This window comes from Topomyia yanbarensis, chromosome 1, assembly GCF_030247195.1.
Source record: "Topomyia yanbarensis strain Yona2022 chromosome 1, ASM3024719v1, whole genome shotgun sequence".
Lineage (NCBI taxonomy): Eukaryota > Metazoa > Arthropoda > Insecta > Diptera > Culicidae > Topomyia > Topomyia yanbarensis.
In genome coordinates, this window is record NC_080670.1 from 44,601,727 (window position 1) to 44,627,578 (window position 25,852).

Genomic DNA, 25,852 nt, shown 5'->3' on the forward strand with positions numbered 1-25,852 from the left:
TATGAGGATTGTCACAAGCACACTCTGCCTAAGCCAAGAGAATAGTTCTTGAGCGTTTTTTCAAAACGTCATATCTGCAATGAGTTACTCTCTTTGTTTACTTTCTCTTCTGTTAATAATTCGGTCACTTTAACATTTATCCCTCAACTCTTTGCATAATATGCTAGTTAAAACCACCGTCTTTCGATCTGTACTGTAAAATAAGTGAAAAGTGTGATAGTGACGCCGTAAAAATCGAAAGAGAAAGTAAACAAAGAGAGTAACTCATTGCAGATATGACGTTTTGAAAAACGCTCAAGAGTTATTTTACGTGGTGAGTGGCGTAGCTCTTTTTAGTATATCTGCAAAAGAGTACTAGAGTTACTTTTAAGTGAACACTTCAGGGCGCTGTTTATAGGGGAACATGGGGAGACTTGACCAGGTTTTTAGCTAAAACTGCATAACTTTCTAAAAAGGCCTTCAATCCCTCAAAAGTCATTGAGATATAATGTGCAAGTTATTGTGCGTCTTCATGATTTTTTGCAGAATTTTTAATTTAATTTTTGAAAAGTTAAGTTTTTCTGAGATCGTTTTTTTTTTGGTTAAGTCTCCCCACTGCGGGGAGACTTGACCAAGGCGTGGAATAATCATAACAAAAAATAATGACATAAAACCTACTGTAATTATTTTTTCCATATTATCGAGATCTTTGGGTAGCAGTAATTTGATAAATTTCGATTTCTTTAATGAATTTCTTTTTAAGGATTAACTGTACTGCTTGCATTGCATGTTCACACATCACGAAATCAGTCCTACTATTGCAAACTTTGTTTACTAATACTAAAATATAAAGACTTATGTTTGAAGTGGGATTTTTTATGGCGTGATTAACATTAACAGTGGATGCTAAAGCAAAATAAATATCAGGAATTTTGTATTTTTCTTCAGCTAATTGCCACTTGGTCAAGTTTCCCCAACATTAGTTATTGCATTCAATGTCATTCAAATTCTAGTAATAACTATTCCAATGTTCCAATTTATGTAAAATCATTTCACTGCTTCACAAAGATTGAGATGGTATATTAGTACATTAATAGTAATTAGTAGTCGAGTAGATATGTCCTTACAAAGTTTGATAAAAAATTATATCATTTAATGCAAATTTATTGATAACGTAATATTTTCTGTAAGGAAAGGATTTTCATTCCAAACTTTTAAAATTGCCTTAAGAGATCGAAACAAGTATGAAAATATTTTTGAAAAAAATTTAAAAATCGAACAAAAGACACCATAGCCAAAAATAGAATTTTGCGCTTGATCAAGTCTCCCCATGTTCCCCTACACGGGGTATAGAAAAAGATCATCTGGACTATCCCCACAATTTTTTTTGATAACGAAGTTGATCCGTGCTGTTCGGTATTTTTGTTTGCTCTGTAAGAAACCCAATTTTCCGGTGTTTCCATCGTTTTAGTACATTTAACTTATTGCCAAACTGAAGTTTTACGTAGTGTTAATCATTTACCGTAACTGGATAGTATCGTGTCACTAAAAAAGTGGAAGTTTTGCCTGTTTTTAAAACAAAATTAACGGGACGAACAAACACCAGCGGCGAAACCTTTTGTTTTTTGTGTTCTTGCTATAAGCTGACTGCAGAAGCAACGATCGCCCGCCTCATACTATTTGTTTACGCTTTGCATTGAAAGATGGAAATTAACTGTGGGAAGTGTACGCTTCACGTTGAAAAAATCGAAATAGTGATTTGCGATGGTTTTTGCGATGGTTGGCGGGTATTCCACAAGAAATGTACTGGTTTATCTGAAGACGAAATTGAAGCATGCAAAAACTCAAATGTTTTCTGGATGTGCGATAGGTGCCGCGACGTGTTGGAAAATGCAAGATTTCGTGGCACTATTTCATCTCTAGAATCATTTCATGCACAACGTGAAAAGAAACGCGATGAGGAGATTGCGCGCTTACAGTCCAGTATCGATCAGTTGAACGCATCTGTGAACAGCTTGGTTGAATTATCGGCACCGAATAATTTATCCGACAACGTAGCTAATATTACTGAAATTGAGCGAGTTCACCCGTTATCATCAACGCAATCGAACATGGCTGCTAGCATTTCAGAACTCAGCACAAATTTCGAGTTCTTTCTCTCGAACATTTGTAGTGACGTCAGCGAAGAACAAGTAACTAATCTTGTTTCAACATGCTTGGATAATCAAATACCTTTAGCGGTTAAGAAGCTTGTCCCGGTTTGGCAAGACACTACAGCCCTCGACTTTGTGTCATTCAAGATTGAACTACACTCTTCAATGAAGGAAAAAGCTCTTTCTCGAGGAACGTGGCCACGAGGTATACGGTATCGAGAATTTCGTAGGAATTATTCAGGAGATCCATGGACACCATAACCGCACTGAAGTACATACTGTAACATTTGTGATGTTTTAATATTTTGTTTTATTGTGTTAGCTTAATTAGTGAAATACTTGTAAAATATGTTCATTATGTTGTTATGTTATTTTGTGTAAACGTAATTGTACCAAGTAGCTTTAGAATTTCAATAAGACCGCTGAGGTCCGTTGGAAATAAAACAAATAAATAAATAAATAAATAAATAAATAAATAAATAAATAGCATACTTTTCAGCAATCCAATGCAATCCTCATGAATTTCTGTGCAATTGTCGAAGCCCTACTGCTTCATGGCTTGTTTTTAGTACAATGCTGAAGTTTATGTCGCGTGGTACAAACACCCGATTATTAATGTAATTAAACGCAGCAGTCCCGCCAAGTGAATTGAAAGGTCACACAATTTTGTCTCGTCCAGCACGATTGCTTTTCGCCCCTTGAGCAAGGGGTCTTTGAAAAAGCCAACTTATCGGTGACCACACCATCGATCTCGACTGTGTGAACGGGCATGCACTCGCGATCCTTCATAGAATGCTTGTCGCGCTAACGTCAGTTGCTTGCTTTAGACAGAATATCAGAATTCTGAACCTATCTGGGCGAGATATCGTTCACGGCTGAATATTTTTGTGTCAGTTCTTTTGAAATCTTTAGCGGATTATCTTTTATCTTTTATCTGATTAAGGATCAGATATGGTCCGACCGAGTTAAATATATGTATGAGTAAACTTCGCATGATTTTAAAAAGGAAGTCGGAGTCTTTGATGATGAATCTTATTCCACATCCATTTTACCATCAACTGGAACTTTACTGTAGAGTTTATTTATGCACGAGCCTAGACAAAGTGCAAAGTAAAAACTTGAAGAGGCAGCGTCCATTATTCTAATCCAGATAGATGATGGTGAACCAGTCGTCATATTACGTTTGTTCCAGTACCTGGAGAAACTAGAAATACTTCGGAGCAAACAGGAGAAAGTTGTTCCTGTGTTCTTTTCTTATCTTTTTTCTTCTTGTGGTAGCAAAGCGGAGTAAAAAGGAGCAAGTATTTGTTGTTCCTTGCATCTTCTATAATTGTTGATAGAATTTGCACAAAATTAAACAGAGTTTCAGAGCGACATGGGGAATAAGTGAATGATGCGGTGGATTATTTTTTGGTTATCCTGAAATACATCTGTTCACACCTTTTTATTGACAGGGGTCTCTAAGGTCAATTGTTCCCAGAGGTCCCGAGTGGTCTAAAGACGGCCCTGATGAATACATAAATTGAACTACTCTAAAACTCTGGTTTCATTTCGATAACTATAGTTGATTCGCCAATCAATCTAAATTGTTGAAATAATTAACGACTCAGCATTTATTAGGGCTACCATCCGTTCTTATTTCTCTTTAGTCCGATGTCCGATTTCTCAAAGCGTCCTTTATTTAATTTCAATTTTTTTACATTTTAACGACATTCAGTTAGCTAGAGATTACTGGGTAGGGAAAGTTATGAAAATTAGAGCCATAGTACTCAAGTGAGAGCAAGGATGTGAAGTAAACAGATCGGAAAATTAGAAGTGGCAGGGTCATTAGAACAGGCTTAATATCTTGTCTTTTGTTAATGAGGATCGAGCTTAGGTAGAATAACTACGAATCTCCCGAGTTCACTAACATGTGTCCTGATAAAGGTAGACGTGTCTATCTTTACCGTGACAACCGACAGTTTAATTTCAAATGTGCTTCATTGTGAGCCTTAATGAAAAGTAGTATACATTTCACCAGCCACTCGACCATGAACAAGACTGAATCAGGTCTGATCCCCTTTAAAACAATTGCAGAATTCAATGTTTTTGAAATTCCAGTTCAGTTCAAGAGTATTATCACAGAGAACAGACATATAAGCTGGAACAAATTTTCCCGAAAAACCTGTGTAAATGTTTAAATGAAAATGCGTTGAAAATCACCATCGCATACAGGTTCGCATGCATGAGTCACCATTGTATCCAAGTTTGCACACAAATCCCGTATAGCGATTGCTAGCCGATCGAAGCGCCGCCAAGTGGCAAGTTGCTACTTGCTGTTGTCATTTCAAAGGGACAGTTTTATTTCTTACACAAGTTGAAAACTTTACTTGTATGTCAGTTCTCAGTGGTATTATCTCGGCCTAGCTCCCAACTGTTAGCGATTTAGCTAAGCAACTAGTCGCTAAATAAGCCCTTCCTGTCCAATACATCGAACGTTCTCGCTTCAGTATTATCACCTATTCCAAGTGGATCGTCATTCTAGTTAATGCTTATTTTGGGGCGCTCAAAATTATTTAATATTCTCATCACGTAAACAATCGATATTTTAATATAATTTTTTTTTTTTTGAATAAATGACTTAGAAATCCTGTTTCGGATTCATCTCAACGGTAAAAACCGAGTATTTATCAACTATTCATTATAAAATTTTTACGTTTACGTTTTGATCAAATATGTACTTACCATTCAAAAAAGGACATTTGAATGTCTGTTTCGCTTTGAGGGTACAACCGGTTCACCCATCTTGAAACGCCATAAAAACTCATCTTAAAACTGGATCCGAAAACGACAATTTAAAAAAAAAATCAAAAAAATAAATTTTTTTGCACATTAAAATACACTTTATCAGGACAGTGAAAAGCAAATTTGACAGCTTTTAGTATACTGTTCTTTTTATAACGCACTTGATGGCCATTCAAACCCATTAAGTTTGATGTATCCCCTCACTACCCCTCCTTTTCGCCAGCCCGATAGATGAACGATTATCAGGAATCAGTAGCGTCTGGCTCAAATGGCACGTTCCCCATGTTGATCGGAGATTTGTGCCTTGCCAAGAATCGTCTTTTCATCATTTTCCTGATGGGAAGGATTGGGGAAGTGGTAAGGTTAGGGGTAAGGAAAATAACGACACATAACAATTAAAACAGAGCATTCTGCACCCCCGGAGTGATGCTGAACGATCTGCAGGTGCTACAACAGCAGGAATAAAACTTCCAACCCCCGGAGGGATTTAGAACCTCTACTCAAACAGTGAGCGGATATATCAACACCCTCGAGGGGATATTGAGATAACAGAACGACAACACCCCCGAAGAGATATTGTCATTCAAATACGGCTAAAAAACTATAGCTCTTTACCACACTGGGTTAGGAACAAAAGCATATCCTTAAATTTCAGCTCTCTGTACATAGGTTCATCTATGTATGGAGAACCAAAAATCCGGATGCGCAATTGCATTAATACAGGGCAATTGCATATCAAATGATATGATGTTCCGTAATCGGATTCACAAAAGATCACATGAATAATACTCAGCGCGCTGAATAGTAGCCATATGATAATTGAGTTTGCAATGTCCAGTCAGTGCCCTGACCAGAATACTGCAGTTGTGCTTGGAAAAATGCAACAAATTTCTTTCGACATGCGATTACTAATTTCGATCTCGAATCTGCCGAACTAAGTGCTTTCAGGGCAGCCTGCCTGTCAGAGCAAAAATAGTTTCTTTTACCGCAAATTCCCTGTTGAAGTGCGGATTGTACGCCACACAGAATCGCAAAGATTTCTGCTTGGAATACGGTACAGTATCTACCAAGCGGATGAGATTGGTTTAATCTCATCTCATGACAATAGACACCAGCACCGGCTCGGCCCTCCAACAAAGAACCGTCCGTATAAAAAACTACGTATTCTTCAAGTTGTCGCTCCATCCAGCCAGACAGCCATTCCTCACGAAGAGGAATTCTCACATTGAAAGTTTTAGTAGGAAAACTACATGTGAGTGTAAGGTCACTGGGAGCAAGTGTATATTCATCCCAAGTAACTATTTGGGGCCACAGTCTTGTGTGGCTAGTTACACGATCTATTGGGTTACTGTTCCAGAGCCCAGTAACCTTAAGACGGTATGCACAAGAAAGTGCTTCTTGTTTCAGAAACACATGTAGTGGTTTTATGTTCAAGAGTGCCTCGAGAGCAGCAGTAGGTGTTGTCGAGAACGCACCAGTCATCGCCATCAAGACCATCCTCTGAAGATGGTTTAACTTTGATTGGATTGTCGTGACTCCTCCCTTCTGCCACCAAACAAGGCACCCGTATGGCAGTATTGGTCTAACAATTGTTGTGTAGATCCACTGAATGTACTTGGGTTTGAGTCCCCAGGATTTGCCGAAACCCCGTCTACATTGGCCAAAGGCCATGCAAGCTTTCTTGATCCTGAAATCGATGTGAGCTGTCCAATTAAGTGTTGAGTCGAGAATTACCCCAACGTACTTAACTGGATCTTCGACAATAATTTCAGAGTCAAAAAACTGCAATGGACGAGCTCCGGTTGTAATCCTTCGTTGCGTGAAAAGCACCATTGAGGTTTTATTTGGATTAACTGATAGTCCAACATGAAGACACCACCGCTCAACAACACATAAGGCTTGTTGCATCAAATCAAAAAGTGTGTTAATGCAAATACCGGTGATCATTATATGATAATCATCGGCGAAACCATACGTCGGAAACCCAAGCTCATTTAGTTTTCTCAACAAGCTATCGGCGACAAGGTTCCATAGAAGTGGTGAAAGCACACCACCTTGAGGACATCCGCAGACACTCAGTTTCCTCATCTCTACTTGTCTTAACGATGAGCACAGATGTCGGTTGCTAAGCATTGCGTGTATCCAGTTCGTGATATATGAAGGTACTCCATGATCTCGTGCTGCTTCCAAAATGGATTTGAAAGACACGCTGTCAAAAGCACCTTCAATATCGAGAAAAACTCCTAAACTTGATTGCTTTTGTGAAAAAGCTTTTTCAATGTTGTAGACAACATTGTGTAACAGGGTGGTAGTAGACTTCCCCCGCTGATATCCATGTGGCATTGCATGCAGCGGGTGCTCGCCCAAGCTACCATACCGAATGTAGTGGTCGATTAAACGTTCCACTGATTTGAGAAGGAAGGAGGTCAGACTGATCGGTCTAAAGCTCGTCGCCTCCTCATAAGTGACGCGGCCACCTTTGGGAATGAATTTGACAGTTATTTCCATAACTGACATACTTCAACCCGCCGGATGCCACGCGGCCTCTAGGCTGGTTTTGTCCGGAGAAAGATAATAGAGTTATCAACCTCCTAGTGGACCACAGCCAGTTACTGGGGAGTTCGCCCGGCTCTTCCCAGGCTCCGTTCGCCATTGAGAATATTTTAAACCCCCTCAACAATTTTACCCATAGCACGGGTCGCATGACACTATGGAATTGGGGTTCCCTGTTTGGTGTTACCGCCGGAACAGGTAGTCCGTAGTGTAATTCTTAGCCGGTTGAAACAACCACTACCGACACTACACGGCTTATCTAGGCTGTTCGGAGAAAGAAGCTGACATTGATGGACAGCTCCCATAGATGGCCGAACAGCTGTTCTTTTTATAACGCACATGATGGCCCTTCAAACCCATTTAGTTTGATGTATCCCCTCACTACCCCTCCTCTTCGCAAGCCCGATAGATGAACGATTATAGTCACCTCAAGAAAACTCCGAAGCTCAAGCAATATGACTAGCAAAAGGAAATTATAAGTTTATGAGTAAAACTTTAGATGACCGGCCCAGTCCTTCGCCAGTTTATAGAACACTTTGCTCTCCAATTGCAACTGCTGTCGCTAGAGTGGAACAACTTTAAGGGGTTCAGAAATAGTCATTAGAAAACTTGGCATTCTGCACTATAATTTACCCAGAAGTTGCACTTGTTCCATTAGGAGACGAGACGGAAGCGATTTCTACAGGAAAAAGAAGCCATTGGGCAAAAATGCTTAGTGAAAAATAAAACGAATAACGAAAACAGTATGAGCGGTACCATTTTCTGGCGCGAAACTTTATTGGCCCGTAATTGTATGGCATAAAGTGTTATGCTTTTAGCCAGCATAGACAGTGTTCAAAATTCTTTTCTAGTATTTCGCCAAACATAAAATGTGGAAACTTTTAAGATTGAAGAAATGTGATAGGTTGTAAATGCAGTTGGTCGAAATACACGCTTGTTTAGAAGATAATTGATATTGGAAACAAACTTACCATGAGTAACAATTTTTCATTACATTCACCTACAGGTTCTTTTCGCCTAGGGATGTTAGCTATTCGAACAGAAAAATATAGAAAATTCATCAACTTTGCACAATTTCATCTTACACCAGTTGGTTCACAGCCGTCCGAAAAATAATATCGGCCCTAATGATGCTACCAGCCCTCTTCCAATTCAGACATTTACAGGACAAAATGCCTACGCCAGCATCTGCATGCTATCGAAGGGGAGCAGCGGAAAGGTCTAACTTTCCTTCTCAATCGAGCAGCTCTCACCTCTGTCTGTAAATTTTTGCTTCCCTATTCCAAGCGCCTTCGTAGGCTTGAATCCGATTAGGCTCATTACCTGCATTCCGATTCGAATCACGATACCGTTCGAAATCTTTTCGTCCTTTTCATGGGGCGTTACACCAACAATAAGGACTTGACCATTCGTTCAACGCAGAATTGAGAACATTTTCCCACGGTAACTAATTTTTGATTCAAAAACGAATGTTTTAAAGTCGCGAGGCTATAAAAATGACGAGTTACACTTTCCAGCTGGATAGACCAACCGACGATATGTTCCATACGTTATTCGAACTCACAACCATTGCATTGGTCTGTCATTGAACCTCACTCTAACCGTAAATGCTACTAGATGCCCTCAGCAATAAGTATGGTATATCGGTCCTTTCAAAGGAAACGAGTGAACGAAACAGCCGAGAGCAATACAAACAATGTGAAATAAAATCGCTTTGCCTATGGTCAGATCATGCCACCGAGTCAACCAAGTGGGTTCAGAGACAACCAGAGAAGCTTTCGGGCAATACCATTATGTAGCATATAATCCAGATTGGATTGGAACCCGTTCAATTTTACTCTGGCGTTTTATTTACCGCAAAAATAACGTTTAGACTCTAAATGTGTGTTAAGACCACGCGACACATGCGACTAAAACACATTCAGTATAAATTTGCTCTCCATTATATAGTTCATCGAGTTGGAAAGTTACAAAAGTTTCCAAAACAAATTGTTCCTGTTTGCTATCTGTGGTGCTGATACCAAGTGCTAACGAAACAACCTAATTCAATGCTTTTCAATCCTATTTTTTTAAATTTAAAATTGATTTATTCATTATTTGAAATATCTGTGTCCATTTATTCGCTTAGGGACCATTCATAAATTACGTAACGCTTTTAGGGGGGCGAGGGGGTATGACAAGTTGTGACATGTTGTAACATAGGGAGGTGGAGTAAGCTAGATCGTTACGTAACATGTTTTCACCGAAGAAAAAAATTTTTTTCAAGGAATTTGTTACGTAATAAGGGAGGGGGGATCGAGAAATTCGTTACAATTTGGTACATGGGGGAGGAGGGAATCAATTTTGGGCAATTTTTGCGTTACTTAACTTATGAATGGCCCCTTATTTAGCTATTCATTTATTTATTCATTCTTTTATTTATTTATTCATTCATTGGTTCATTTATTTTTTATTAATGTATTTATTAATTTTTTTAGTTTTTTATTTATTCATTCATTTCTACAATCATTTTTATTTTGATTATAGAGAAATCTTTTTTGGAAAATCTCTAACCCTATATACGGGGTTGGGAATCGAACCCAGGTGAGCTGCGTACAAGGCAATCGATTTACCAACTACGCTACGTCCGTCACCAGATTTGATGACGGACGGATGGGTTTATTCAGCAGATGATTTATTGTAGTAATCAACACGCCTCTATCATAGAACAATACGAAAAAATGTATTTTTGGTTCATTCACCTCTATTCTTATTACCGATGGTTGGAAACTTGTAAACCTACCAAAAAAACTGATTTCCAAAAGAATCGACAAAAGTTCGTTCATGGCAAATTATCGCTCATTTGAAGTAAAGGCGGCTAGAGAAGCATCTTTTCAAAAGACGGCATATTAAGGTGGCATTTTTGGTTGGTAGAATATCGATTACAAGGCATATCATTAGATTAAAATTACCAGCCCAAGTGCCATCATGACATTCCGGTTATGTCCCAGACATTACTCACTTTTTTGCATACGCGAGTGAAGCAACAATGCTTTTATGATCTATTGCTGATAACCTTATCTTTCAAATTATTGTATTTCCGAAAATTCTATCTCTTTCTCCGTATTCTTCAAATTATCCCATTGCACCGGGTTTGAGCCCGCACACAAATAAACTCTTTGGAAAAATTCCAGCAGATAATAAAATGGACGTTGAACAAGATTCGTCATCAAATATTCGGACTTTCCATTAAAATCAAATACATTGAGCTCGGTCGGAGCATGAGAATTGTGTTAGCCTGTGACAAGCCTCTCATGAAGCACTACAGTCTGTGGAAGCACTACCGCGTCTACATACCCGCTCATACAGTTAAAATCGACGCCGTAGTCATCGATTCGTGTTTGTCGTGCGTTTATGTACTGAACGACACGGAGTTGGCAGTTTCAAGGGCCCTTTGCTCCAGTGAGCGAGGATTTTGAATGACAATCGCACTCGGCAGGGTAATCTCTTCACATACGTAGACGGTAGACGGAACAAATGTAGTGTTCAATGGCATTTGGTGGGACTGTGTTGCGTTCAATTACGTCTTCTTCGACAAGGATCGTCCACCTGTTCAGCACATTATGCATTTCTGCTATGCACTAAATACTACCAAATGGGCCATTGCGCTTAAAAGTGTGCCTACTGTAGGAATAGTTTACATGATCTATTACCATGCCAAGCGTACAAACAGCGCCCGCAAAATCTGAAGCGTTCGCTTAAAATATGCTTTAAGCATGACAAATCGTGGTGCGTTCTTGGCTGCGACTTTGATTAGATTTCTCGTAACAGCTTAAATGATTCTAATGATATTCTAAATATATTAGCTCGCAGAAGCACTGACACAACGCCAGAGCCAACAGAACTTAAGATTCATAAGGGTAATAAGTGATATGTTGATAATTTTTTTCTCTGTATGTTCTGTAAGGTTCAAGACATAATACTCTATATAGTATGAAGTTCAACGGATATCACAGGTCATCTTTGAGCACAGATCTGTGCTCAAAGATGACCTGTGAAGAAATCGATAAGTGACATCATTTCGAAACTCAAGATAGCGACTTCCAATTGAGCAAAACTTTTTATCATCTTAACAATATGGGTATTTTTGGAACGGGCGTGAAGACATATTGCGAAAATTGATGAAGTTTGAGATCCAAATTGGCGACTTCCGGTTGAGCAAATCTTTTCAAAACCGCAACAATATTAATATTTTTGGAACGGGCATTACAAGTAGACGACGGAAATCGAGGAGAGACGTTATTTCAAAATCCAAGATGGTAATTTGCTGTTGAGCCAAACATTATAAAACCTTTACAATTTGGGAATCTTTGGAACTGGCGTGACAGATAGATGGCGGAAATCGATGAGGGACGTTATTTCCAAATTCAAGATGGCGACTTCCAGTTGTGCAAAAAAAAATAAAATCTTAGTAATATGAATATTTTTGGAACTGGAGTGACAAGTAGATTGCGGCAATCGATGAGTGACGTCAGTTTGAAAATCAAAATGGCTACTTCCAGTTGAACAAACTTTTCCAAAACCCGAACAATATAGGTATTTTTGGAACTGGCGTGACAATTAGATGGTGGAAATCGACGATTGACGTCATTTTAGAATCCAAGATGGCGACTTCCGGTTGTGCAAATTTGCTATAACACTTACAATAAGGGTATTTTTGGAACAGGTTTGCCGCAATTGAAAGTCGCCATCTTAACCCTCAAAAGCTACAATGAGTCGATTTTTTCAATGTAGTAAAGTGTTGAAATCTGCTAGCTGGCAGCACCGTGCAGAGTGGATAAAAGCTAGTTGGTGTAAGTGCTATAGTTGTGCTTTAGAACTTTGGATACGTAGCCTGAGTGCAATCCACAATCAATATTTTGTTTGGGTCGTTTTTGACCCATTATAGTGGCAGTGTTCAAAATCGGTATTTATTTTTCTTTTGTTTTTCTAAGTGAATATATAACATTTATTTAAGTCAAACATTGAACTACAATGTAAAAAAAAATATTAAAATTGATTAATTTAAACTGGAGATGTTTGACTTTGAATTTTACGCCGGGTCGAAAATGACTCATTATAGCGGCAATGAAAAATTTTGAGGTTATAGCGTTAAATTTTCAAGCTGTGTCATATATTGACTTGCGGATTTCGGAATCTACTCGGCTAGTTTAAAAATACCCGTATTGTTAGAGCCATAGAAAATTTAGCTTTAGCGCAGATGGTGTCATTTAAGATGGTAAGATGGCATCGAAAATCGCTATCTGACATTATTTCTTGCAATAATTTTGCTCAATGGATCATCCATAAATGACGTAGCATTATATGGGGGAGGGGGAGTTTTGCATCTTGTGATGATGTGTGACGACGTGGGGGGGGGGGGGTAGGGGTCATGTCAGGCTACGTAGCTTTTTTAAAGGGGAATAACTAACATCAATTTTTATTTTTTTTTAACAATTTAACGTGGACAGGGGGGGGGAGGCGAGTTACCGTCAAGCTACGTAATTACCAGGGGGTATTTAGAGGTTTTCGACGAAATGCTACGATGGGGGAGGGGGGTGTTAAAAGTTACTCAAAAAATTCTACGTCATTTATGGATGGTCCCCAACCGGAAGTCGCCTTTTCATACATCAAAATGTATTCAATGCATCGATTTCTGTTACTTACTCGTTAACTTTCTTCCGAATATCTCCATTTTGTTTGTTTTATAGAGAATTGCCGATCCGATTTTATGAGCCCCCAATTTTGTCTACCCCCGATGAACTCTGGCAAACAAACTAAGTACCGAGTACATAGATGCTTTCTTGAGTATATTTTTCTTACCTTAAAGATTAAAACAATATAAACATAACTATTCTTAAACTTTGCAATGGAAATTTATGATTATTATTCAAAAGGGTCTAAAGACTATAGGAACCGGAAGCCGCTATCTTGAATTTCAAACATCGATTTTCGTCATCGTCGTCCTCTTCTCGTCATTTCCATTCCCATATTGTTGAGGTTATAGAACGTTTTCTAAACCGGAAGTCGTCATCTTGAATTTCAAAATGGCCTAAAACATCGATTTCCGTCATCTTCTCGTCAATTCCATTCTGAAAATACCCATGTTGTTGAGTTTTTAGGAAACCGGCAGTTTCGGATTTCAAAACGGCCTAAAACATCGATTTCCGGCATCCAATCGTCAATCCCATTCCAAAAATACCCATATAGTTGAATTTATAGTCACCATCTTGGATTTCGATCGATTTAAACATCGATTTCCGTCATCTACTAGTCAATCCAATTCCCGAAAAACCCATATTGTTGAGGTTATAAAAAGTTTTCTAAACGGGAAATCGCCATCTTGGATTTCAAAATGGTCTAAAACATCGGTTTCCATCATCTACTCGTCACCCAACTTCGAAAACACTCAACTTTTATTGGCAACAGTCAGGTAAGAATATTTTAAATTGTGCAAAACTTCACACTGTACTGTTCGTATAAATAACGCAACTAGTATTTTTTGCGCCATATATAACCTCAATCTTGCAAAGGAAGCCAAATTTTCGCTAGAATTTTGGGAATCAAAAATACAGTTGCTTTATGTGATGCTACGAGTATAACTAAATGAGAAATTATTTATCTCTCTACTAGGTGAATAGGTGAAAATACATACATGAACTCTAGGAAAAAAATTACTATGAGGTCAACTCGCACATTATTTTGTCTTTGAAGAAAACTTACATATTAATTTTTGAGAAATAATTCGCAAAATGTTTTCAGAATCGAATTCCTTGATTCCCATAGACATGTTTCCATATCCCTATATTCAAAATCGGTTTTGTTTAGCTCCTAAACATCAGTAAAGTAATACTCTGTATGTGACGATCTCATTTTTAGTTAGTGGAAATTGGTAAGCGAGGAATAAAAATACAAAATGTTTAATATCTCCGCCGATCGTGATCGGATTTTGACAATCAATAGCTCGTTCGAAAGGTATTTTCATAAGATTTCCTTTTCTATCTAGTTTGCGTGATATAATTACTTGGCTCGAAAGTTATTTGCCTTTTATTTGAAACTAATGTTATTAAAATTGGTTCAGCCATTGCTGAGCAGGGGCGGCGAAACACTTTACGCCCGAGTGGGTAGAAAGCATAGGGTGAGGGTTCATTAGTAAGGATTGTTTCCTTTTTCGGCATGCACACGCTTACATTACATTCACATTAAATCACGTTCGTTTATGCAAATGAAATTGTGGTACATCGATGTTTTTTTTTTATTTCGATTATAGAGGTTTTAACCATAAGGTCATTCGCCTCTTCGGGTTAGAAAAATCTCTTATGAGAAATTTCTAACCCTATGTGCGGGGTCGGGACTCGAACCCAGGTGTGCTGCGTACAAGGCAATCGATTTACCAACTACGCTACGCCCACCCCCTACTTCGATGTTTTCAAATGTTTGTAGTGCGAGATACATGCGTTGCGCATATAAATTTTTTGAAATGATTCAAAATTTCGAGTGGGTAATTACCCACTCGGTTATTTTCGAGTGGGTAGTACTACCCATACTACCCACGCTTTCCGCTGGCCCTGTTGCTGCGATAATTACATGACATTAGTGTACATACATACATACAGACATTGTCCCAATTTGTCGAGCTGAGTTGATGGGTATATGAGACTCGGCCCTCCGGGCCTCGGATAAAGTTTTCAAAGTTTGAGCGAATCCTACGCTCAAAAAAAAAGTAAGCGTTATGCCTATTTATTTTACACATAGATTTTTGCAATTGGCGGAGGCAAATAGAAACTATTTGCTGGCACATAAGGGCATATTCAGGAGCGTTTCATTTTGTCTAGGAGTTTCAAAGTAGAACTGGAACTGAAACATTCACATCCCCAGTAGAGCGTTTTACTTCATAATTTCGAACAGTTTTGTTTTAAAATTTAAAACTGTTATACGACACCGCTCTTCTTGTTGCTGATTTTAAAACACGTTTAGAACTTTGTTTTAAATACATGCAAAGTTTTCAGCACAGAAACTTAGACCCGATAGACTGGGGAAAAATCAATTTGAATGCAGTAACGCTGAAGGCATGGCGAGACATGAATTTTAAACTCAATAGAACGTCGTCTGCTGGGGACAGCATGTTCTAGATTTAAAATTTTCAGTTTTATATTATAGAGCTGTCAAAATTATGAATCTAGAACTGAAACACTCCTGAACATGCTCTAAACCTAATGCGTGTATTTACGAGACATATTAATCTTACATTCATATTTCATAACTATAAGGCACTTAAAACCTGATTCTATAACAATACGCACATATAACTTATGTGTGCGCATACATAGTTTATACAGTTGACACATAGAAGGTATGTGTGCGCGTGATAACATTAGCATTTCTTCTTCATATGGACTTTAAGTGGTTTGAAGCAAATAGAATTAACGTTTGGTTTTTTTTCAGTGTATATTTCTTTTGTAAGAAATGTAATAACTTAAAGTAAAATAAATCTATATTGAATACAAGTGGCTCAGATTTTAAAAACAGCCTCTAGTATTTTCGAAAATTTTCCTCTGTCAGAAAAAGTTTCGTCATGTTTCTGTCAGTCATTGGTTAATTCACATCTGCGCATATCCTGTCGGGCCTTATACAAACTAGATGAAAGCGATTTTCTGGTAAAGCTCTGACCGAAGCCAAGTAATACGCGAGAATGGAAAATTCCAATTAAAATCTTAAGCCGTCACAACCTACATTTATGTTAATCCGAACTAACATTTTGGTTTGAACAGATTGGGAAGACTAGCGTCTAACAATCTCAATATTGGTTGGAAGAATAATTATAATTAAAATTATGGTTAAAAGCAAGCAATTTTTAGTCAAACAGCTTTAATCTTTAAACAATATGATTATATGAGATGAAATCAAATAAAGAAATCGTTTAGGGTAACTTTAATATTTGGGTTATTTAAGTAAATTCAACATTGAACGTCAACCACATATTTAGTTGTTTCAAAATCGACTTATTGAGCTCCATGCATATTTTAAGAGATTGACAAATGTTAAGAGATTAATATATTTCACTACCCACATTAATATAACAGCAAGTTCATGTTATTTATTACATTCCTTATAGGTGAACTTGAAGAATAGATGTGTTGAGTTGAATTAGTGAGTTCCTACCATATCTATTTTTCCGCTATTCATCAGGGGATAATTTAGTGTAAAAACAGCTCACTCAAAAAATCATCAAAATTACGCACGCTTCGCATGACGAATTTTGCAAAGCTTCAACCTCCATTACAATTCTGTCAACGTGGAAAATTGATTGAATTAGGAATTTTCTCCCATGACGCGCCTTTCACTAACCATGATGGACATGGACTTGAAATGAACTCGAGAGACTGCTTCCAATGACTATGCCATACCTATCGTGTTTTCCATTGCATTCTGTTGAGGGAGCAACCAGTACTATATCGATGTTGGTGCAGAAGTGAGACGGTCTTCTGTATAGGAGTGTGCTAAACCAATTTGTATTGTTTCGTTCATGGAATTGAAAAACAAATTAACAGCATCGTTTTACTAAGCCATTTAATACTTAAACAAAATGTCTCTTTCTATTTTTTTTTTTAGTTTCAACAGTTTGAAATTATTTAAACCTTCACCTTACAAGAGCAACATGGAACACTTTTTGTCTCGTTTGTCTGATCCAGCGTAATATTTGCCAACAGATTGCATGACAGAACTACAGCGCCATATGCAAACACAACCGTCATATGACGACATGTATTGCTCTCTAACTTCAGTGGCAAATTTGTATTCATTGGTACGACAGATGTTGCATGGAGTCACACAGAGATGCGTTTATACTTGGGAAGTCAATTTCAATAACATATTTGCCAGTAGAATCTACATAATAGACTGCAAGTGAATCTACTGCACAGTGTAAAAGATGTTGCAAGACAGAGTCAAGCAGAACTTCATTATTAACCCATTTACAATTCATGTGCATACGTATGTACATATACAGATCGATAAGAGGAAGTTTCAACAGATGAGAAATGATTATTCATATCGGGGTCGGTTACAGATGTTGTGAATTTTATTTTTGAGTTTCAAAATTCTGCTCATGTCTTATTCTTCGACAAAAAGGTGGAACCGTTCAAATTATGATAGATTTATGAAAAACATTCTACACCATACGTTTTTGAGTTTATCAAATTCCCTAGGGACAAAATATGTATATCTATAGAGGAATGTTGTCAGGGTTGGATCACGGCCATTTCCTTGTACATGGCACGTGTTACGTTTGTGTTACAATGTGCAAGTATGAAGTGTTATTGTTATTGTACCAATCTTTATAGAAAGTTGATAGTTGCGATCAGTGTGCAAATAAACTCCCAGTTACAAACAATGCGACTAGGCAGATACAAATGTTCGCCAGCAAGCAGCAAAATTTTTTGAAAAAAGCTGTACGAAACAATTGAAAACATGCTGGCTTGAATGTGTTCGCATCACCCCAGACCGTGTAGCAGATTGCTGCACCAATCCTACTTCGTTGCGTCAACGGCGAAAACTTGCTTACTGCTTACATATGTGCAGAAATATGTATAGCTATTTAAAGCTCATCATTGATTCAGCTCGAATTCCTGTCGCAAGCTCATCGCTCTGTTTCCAATAGATGATAGCACAATACGAGAAACGATCTATGCTATGATTTTATCTTTATTTTTATTGTTCCAATATCCAAGATTCTATCTACTGATACGAGTCGAGTATAAAGAAGATATTCTCCATGCGGGAAACGTAACGAGACAAAATGCGAGCAGCTGAAATCTCGGCCTTGCATTTCGTGCGATATATCTAAATCATTTGAGAACAACCATTCTTAAAGGTCCGGGCAAAAGAAGTAGGTTCTATTTTGGGTTCAATTTGATACAGAAAATATAGTTATGATAGTTAAAAATAGTGAAATAGTTGAAATGAAGGTACTTTAATTTCCATTTAGCATAATCTTTTTTTAAAATGCATCCAATGCATTTATTTTTTTCAGAAATGACTACTCATTTCTGAAAAACCTAGCTTCTCAAATATTCGTAAAAATAGGTGAGGCTGTAGTGAGAATGATTTAGTACCGGCATCGGATGAAAATAGTTCACTTCGATATGATATTGAACTGTGAAACAAATTTACTCATTTTTGAGTAAAAGAGTCTTTGTTGTAATGAGTAACCGAGTACAGTCGTGATTCGCTGGTTGGACACTTTTTAACTGAACCGCTCTTTAGTAGGACTTCCGCTAGTTGGACCATTGTCCAACTAAAAGCATATGGACGCCAAAAACATCTCAAATTTACTTTTACAATCAATCTGACAATATTTAGAGATATGAACACATGCATTTCCCCTGCCAGTTTTTGACATTTGTCAGTCGGTCCAACTAGCGAATCAAATTCGATAGTTGGACAAGGTTGTGGCCTAACCAGCGAATCACGACTGTATAAGCGTGTATACTGCAACAATCTATTCATAAGTTTCCCACCATAAACATATTCAATGCAGGGCATCAAAACTGAAATTTTTACTGCACAGTAATTTTACAATAGTTTACAGTGAATTCTAACGTTACGCTACAATTCAAAAAATAAACTTTAATCCTTTCATGCACAACTTTTTTCTAGTGCATGTAGGGTTTCAAAACTATTTTTCCTTGAAAACGGTGGGGTCAAGAAACACGAAAAGCCTATTTTCATAAGGTTAGGTGCTTCCACGGCAGTGCTAGAAACTAGTCAATTTTTACCTTCTAATGCTTAACACAATTCTCCTAGAATAATTACAATAGTCCAATTACGTGGAAAACGTAGCCTACGACAATCTAAATTGATAAGTTTTATCAGTTTTCAATAATATTGCACCATAACGAAGATATTTGAAAAAATCATTTTCCGTCGTCAACGTAAACTGTCCCTGGCAGCACTGCTCCATCGGAGTCCAATCAGACTAATTGAAATAACTTCAGTTCTAGAGCTGATCCTTGTAACTGTTAATACTCAAATTAAAGGCAATAATCACATTAATGGGCCTTACTTGTTTTTGTGAGCAAATCTCGCCTCAATCAAAAGTTATGGCTGTTTAAAGACGTTGTTGTCCACAAACAATATGGGCATGAATGGGTTAATGTTTATGCAGCACCTTTCAGGGGTGTGGCAATGTATCAACCTAAAAATTGGTTTTTCCGTAATTTTTTTCTCAAAAGCAGGGGCATTTAATGTCAGCTTACGGTGGACCCCTATTATGGGCCCATATTATTGGCTCGAATCAAAACTCGTAGAAATGTCAATTACCGATAGATTCATCCAGAGTATTGCACAACCGAACCCCATGTACGTACGCGGTGTTCGTACACACAGGTTCTTGATACTAGTTTTCTCTTTCTCTCACCCATTATCACTGGCATTGACTCATTCTGTTTTGTGTGTGTCTTTCTTATGTACGCACACGATGTACGTACACGATGTTTAAACCTAAGTTTGCACATCGTTCGCTTGAGTTCGGTGTTCGATGCGAACCTGTACACAAAGGCAAAGCATGTTTGAGGTTGAACGCGTACACGAAATTTTGTACACGAGTGCAAACTTGTCGATGTTCATGGGAATACTGCTAATTAGTATTCCAGCTCCAGTGCTATAACCGATTTTAACTAGAATCGGTTTTGTGCACTGGAGCTGGAATACGAATTAGAAGCAGCCAGTATTCCGGCTGAGCGTAACGGGAAAGTTTCCTAAAATTTAATCTGGAAAATAAAAAATTTCTGGCAACGCTCCAGCACCCCGTTAAACCTCAACGATTTCGCTACCTGGGAGCAAGTGTGACGCAATGGAATAGACTTTTCTACGACTCATGTACGTACACATCAAATGACACAAATACTGGAAAATAATAAACAAAGACGGCGAAAGCAAAACGGATTGTTTTCAACCACGAAACTGCATTAGGGTTCGTGAGACCGACCGACAAAAACTCAATGAACTTTGTTTACTTTCGACAAGTTTTGACTCGAGCCATCAACATCCCGCCGCTTACGGTTGTCATATTGTCAACATAATTCAAAGCCGACCGCTAGAGGTGCTGCGTTAACATACATAAATTGTACATCCGGATTAATCCTAACAAAAGAGATTATAACTACTAGAGGGAGCAAAGCGCTACTGTCTCCATGTATTCACGGACTGAAACATGGGGTCTCGCTCTAGCATATTGTATCCCATTAGTTTGACAGGTGTAAACCCGGGCAATATGTGTCAAACTAATGGGCCTAGCATATGTAGGAGCGAGATGATAAATTTTCAGTGATAATAGCGACATGCGACCTCTAGTAGTTATAATCTCTTTTATCCTAGCATATAGCATTTCTATAGAGTTGTTGTTAAATGAGAAACGCTTGTGGGCGAAAGAAACAAAAAGTCGCAATATGGATATGGAGTTTAAAAAATATTCCCAGTTGACTTATTTGACTGCTAGGACAAGGACAGTTGCAATGTGTATAGACATTAGACATACGTATACGAAATACGAGACACACGCAGCGATTCTCCAACTGCTTTAACCTCATTTGGCAAAAATTACTTCCCATTTAACCTCACTAACACAACTGCACGTGGATTAGTCAATAGTTTATGAGAGATATGATCTTTGTTTTCACAAAAAAAGGATTGGATTTTTTAATTTTGGAGTTTAATTATTAAAAAATGGTCGTGAGCAGAGTTAAAAATATTCAAAGCTCTTTTTGACGACGACTGAAAATGAGCCTGATGCGACTCGTGGTGAATGAAAAAAATATTCATTCGCTAAATCATGTTATTCATTCAGTTGAATATCGTACAATAATATTCACTTTACTAATTATCTAGGCAAATGTTTTCAAATGCTGGTAAAGAATTTAACACAACTATTATCATCGTTGACTTTGATATGTTTGATTCGTTGCTGCACGTTCGCTTCGTGTTGTAATCGGAGACGAATGAAAATCTGCATCTCGATGAATAGGCGGTTTGTTCGTTTGACGTTTTCAGCGGCGTCACTGAATATTGAAAGTGAATGCGGCTGAATATGATAAATTTTCATTCAATGAATTTGAACATTTGTAAATCTGGTCGTGAGATAATAAATTTATTTATCGAATTCGACAAAAAAAATTTCCTTGCTGCAATAAAAAATGCCGTTCTTTTTTTCCTATTAATGTTGAATCAAAATTATTCAAATATTCCTTTTTTTAGGAATTAGAAGTGTATTATTGTTTCAAAAAAATATTTTTATGCTAACAATCTTGTCGTTTAAAACAAATAACATTAAACGATTAAATTGAAGAACACATATTTTTGATTTTAATATGCTAATTTCTTCTGTATGTATATTTGTCTGTGTCATATTAAATCATTGCATTGTATTAGCGATCAAACGTCGGTATAGCAGATTCACCCTTTGCCCAGAATGAAGCAATGTTTGTCAAACGTCGGTCTAATTTTACAAAAACTAGATGCACGTTTATTAAATGTTTAGCGAAATTTGCGTCTGTAGGAAGGGTGAAAACGTTTTGATGTTTACTTTTGTTTCGTTCGGACTCGAGTGTACTCCCTTGTGAGGATAAATCGACAAAATGCTTGTTTACTCGAGATAAACAATAATGCAACAAAACAAAATGAAGCGAATTGTTAAATCCAAGCACGTGCAGGCGCACAGATGGCGCGATAGCATGTTTTTAAAGATTTCGTATGGAGTTATGTTTTTTCGCTGAATTTTTGTGCTCTTATTAAAATAACCAACTATAGAATTCGGTTCAGAATTATGCATTAAACTTATACTCAAAAACAAATCGTTTTTATACTCAAATGATTCTGAAACACTAACACTAAACTTCTATTTTACCCACGTTTTATTTATTTCTTCGCGAAATAAATCATTTTACCTATGAATCTCAATAATCCAGAAACTGTTTCAAATCCAATTTACTGAAACTCGATTTTTTGTTCTTTAGATTCTTTATTAAAATTGAATAAATTTTAACCCTTTAAGAGCACTCATACATACCAATTCGACTTTTTACCAAATTATTTTACATTCAGAGGTACACCCATGATTTCCCAGAATACTGGAAAATTTTCGAACGTCCCAATAACTATATCGAAAGAACGAAATACTGTTGCAATACATAGTAATCCGGTCAATTACATAGCTAAGATTAACTTTACTAGACAATACTCCCACGGCTAGCTGTTTGAAGTTTAAGTAGCCATTGTTTAGAAAACATAGAATATTCTCGGTAGCCGGCTACCCAAAGTTTGAAAAAAAAATCTCAATCTTTCTTTTTGGAGTGATCGGGTACTCAAAGACTAACTAAACAACTAACTAATAAACTGTGCTTAGCAGGTCGCATCGCTCGTTTGGGGCGAATCCTAGACCTTATACCCTTCTTACATCACCAACTCCGCAACACCTACGGAAAAGTCTGATGATCCGCCTTCCGTCAAGTAGGTGAAACATCTTTACTTCCCGTCTTCCACGTCCTTTATCCTTTCCCGTGAATGGTGAATATGGAGGCGGCCACCAATGGTGGCCATCATGCTGTTGAGGAGTTAATGTGGGTTCGGATTGGTATGAATTCCTACTAACCATTGCCTGAGCACCTTTTATTAGATAATCAGCTGTCAATAGCCCCCAACTACCTGGATAAAAAGCTGCCTTGAAATCTGAGTAGTAGAGATGCTCGAGTTCCATTTTGTTCGAACCCGAACCTAAGAATTCGAAAGTTGGAAAGCCTGCAACCAATCCAAACCAGAGTTTATAAACATCGAAACACTTCTAAGCAATAAATTTAAAATTCGAATTGATCCCAAGAATATAAAATTCAGAAAACCCGAACCCAGTAACTATTAATTTGGAAAACCCGAACACTACATTTTTTTAAAGTGTCATTTATCCCATAAGAAAAGCATTGCTATGAATCACGCGCCGAATAACAAATCTTGCTGCGAAATCGTCGCGTCTCTTTTTGAAAAACACGGCCAATACACAACCACAAGATAGATTGCCGCAGTAAGTCTATACTGTTTCCATCCTATAGAATCAAAATTCTTCAGAGTCTTCACCCGTCAATATATTAATCAAAGAACTGATTTTGCTTTCCATATTGCTGCTTTTGTGGGGTCGCTTTTCAAGGTATTTTAGTGGACAAAAGAGCTATCTCCGCGAAAAATAGAAAGTAGGAACTAATGCATTTCCAACCATATTAAATGTCCGAGCAGGGTGTGGGTAAAACCCTAAGCCAACCCAAATATATAAATTCAAAACGATCCGCTTATATGGCATTCATCGCAAATCTCGACAATCGATTCACATTGAATATTTTAGAGCACCACACAGAAATTCGTGATGACATCCGAAATAGCTAAACAGCGGCAGCTACCAAACGGCAATATCGCCAGTAAGGCCATCCTTTCACCACCGTTCGTTGGTTGTCCCCTCCCTGAAGGATACGCAAACAATAGCAAGCTTGATTGTTATCACCTGTTATTCTGTCAACAAAATCCCGCATCCGGCATTCCGGTCACCAGTGAAAGCCCACCGCACCCGTGCGGAATGCATTGGAAAATGTTCGATAAAATATGCGAACATATATGCGTGTTACAGAGGGACCATTCTTTCCTTCCGCCCCCCCCCCACCAAACAACACATGCTATGGTGCTAGAAGTTCATTACAGAATCAGTAAAGGGTGAGTCAATCATTATTGCGACACTTTCAAACTTGTGTAACTTTTTTCGTACCAAGTTAACCAAATTTGAAGCCAGTTTCTCTTTAGAGTGCATTGCTTACCTCCGCTCAATTGTGCAATTGTCAGTGAGATTCCGGTAGAGATGGAAGAAAATCAGCAAACCGCTCGCGCAGGGATTTTGTTCACCCACTTTCGAAAACCTGAATTTTCGAAAAATTGAATTGCATACCGTCTAGGAAAAACTGATGAAACTGATAAACATTAGACCTCTTCACATTTTGAAAAAGTTTTGAAATATACATGGGTCAGCTCGGATTTTTGTTCTTAGTGTGAGTTTAAGAAGTTTCGCCAAAAATGACATAATTTGGACATGATTTAGAAGTGTCTCCAATCAAAAATCGTGTTTTTGCTATGTTTCCATAGTAAGATCACTTACACTCTGATTTAATAGGCTCTACATGCCCACATATCACCAAATGTTGTTTCTTAGACATATCTTAACAGGTTTTAACAGGTGAACATAGCTCTAATCGCAATAGAAAATTTGTTAACTGGATTTTTATATGGAAAAGTATATCAAAAGCAAGAAAAATTAGTAGTATTTTATCTAGGTTTTGAAATTCTTTTCTATATAAAATTCGGTTAATAAATTTTCTATTTCGATTAGAGCTATGTTCACCTGTTAAACCATGTTAAGATATGTCTAAAGAACAACATTTGGTGATATGTGGGCATGTAGAGCCTATTAAATCAGAGTGTAAGTGATCTTACTATGGAAACATAGCAAACACACGATTTTTGATTGGAGACACCTCTAAATCATGTCCAAATTATGTCATTTTTGGCGAAACTTCTTAAATTCACACGTAGAACGAAAATCCGAGCTGACCCATGCATATTTCAAAACTTTTCAAAAAGGGGAGAGGTCTAATAAACATATATCATTCGACCGTCCCATAGGTCCTCCAAAGGTTCAAGGAACGGATGAGAAGCCAGAAGCATGAGGAAAATCGGGAACAACACGCAACAAAACGAGAGAGTGCTTATTGCAAGCGGAATCCGAACATTTCGACGCGGGGCTTGGCAAAAAATTATGTTTCGCAAAGTTTCAACTAGAGGGCCAAGAAACGACCCGGATTAGACACATGCAAGGTGCAGAACTTCCCAAATAGGGACGAACGCTAGAAGAGTGTAGTCAATACGCGCGAAAAACCACGCGACGCTACTATAGAAACACCGGAGATGCGTTATTAAGATATCACATCATCATATAACATATACCCTCTTTTATATGTATAAGTTAGATGTAAAGTTTTTTTTAGTTTCATTATATAAAACAAAATAATATTGAAATGTGTAACCCCCTAGTTTTAAGAAATTCAAAATGTAAAACAATGAAAAAATGGCACCTTTAAGCTAACGCATACGTGCCTTATCAAATAAACAAATTGAAAAAAAAAATCATATTACATACATCAAAGCGTAGCATCGGATATTAGGCAGTTTCTGGGACAGGAATATTTTTTTGGGAAAGGATAAGTTTGCTCTGAAAAATCGTTTTAAACAGACGAAGCTGTCAAAATTCACTTCGAAATACCTGATTTAGTAGGCTATAGCAC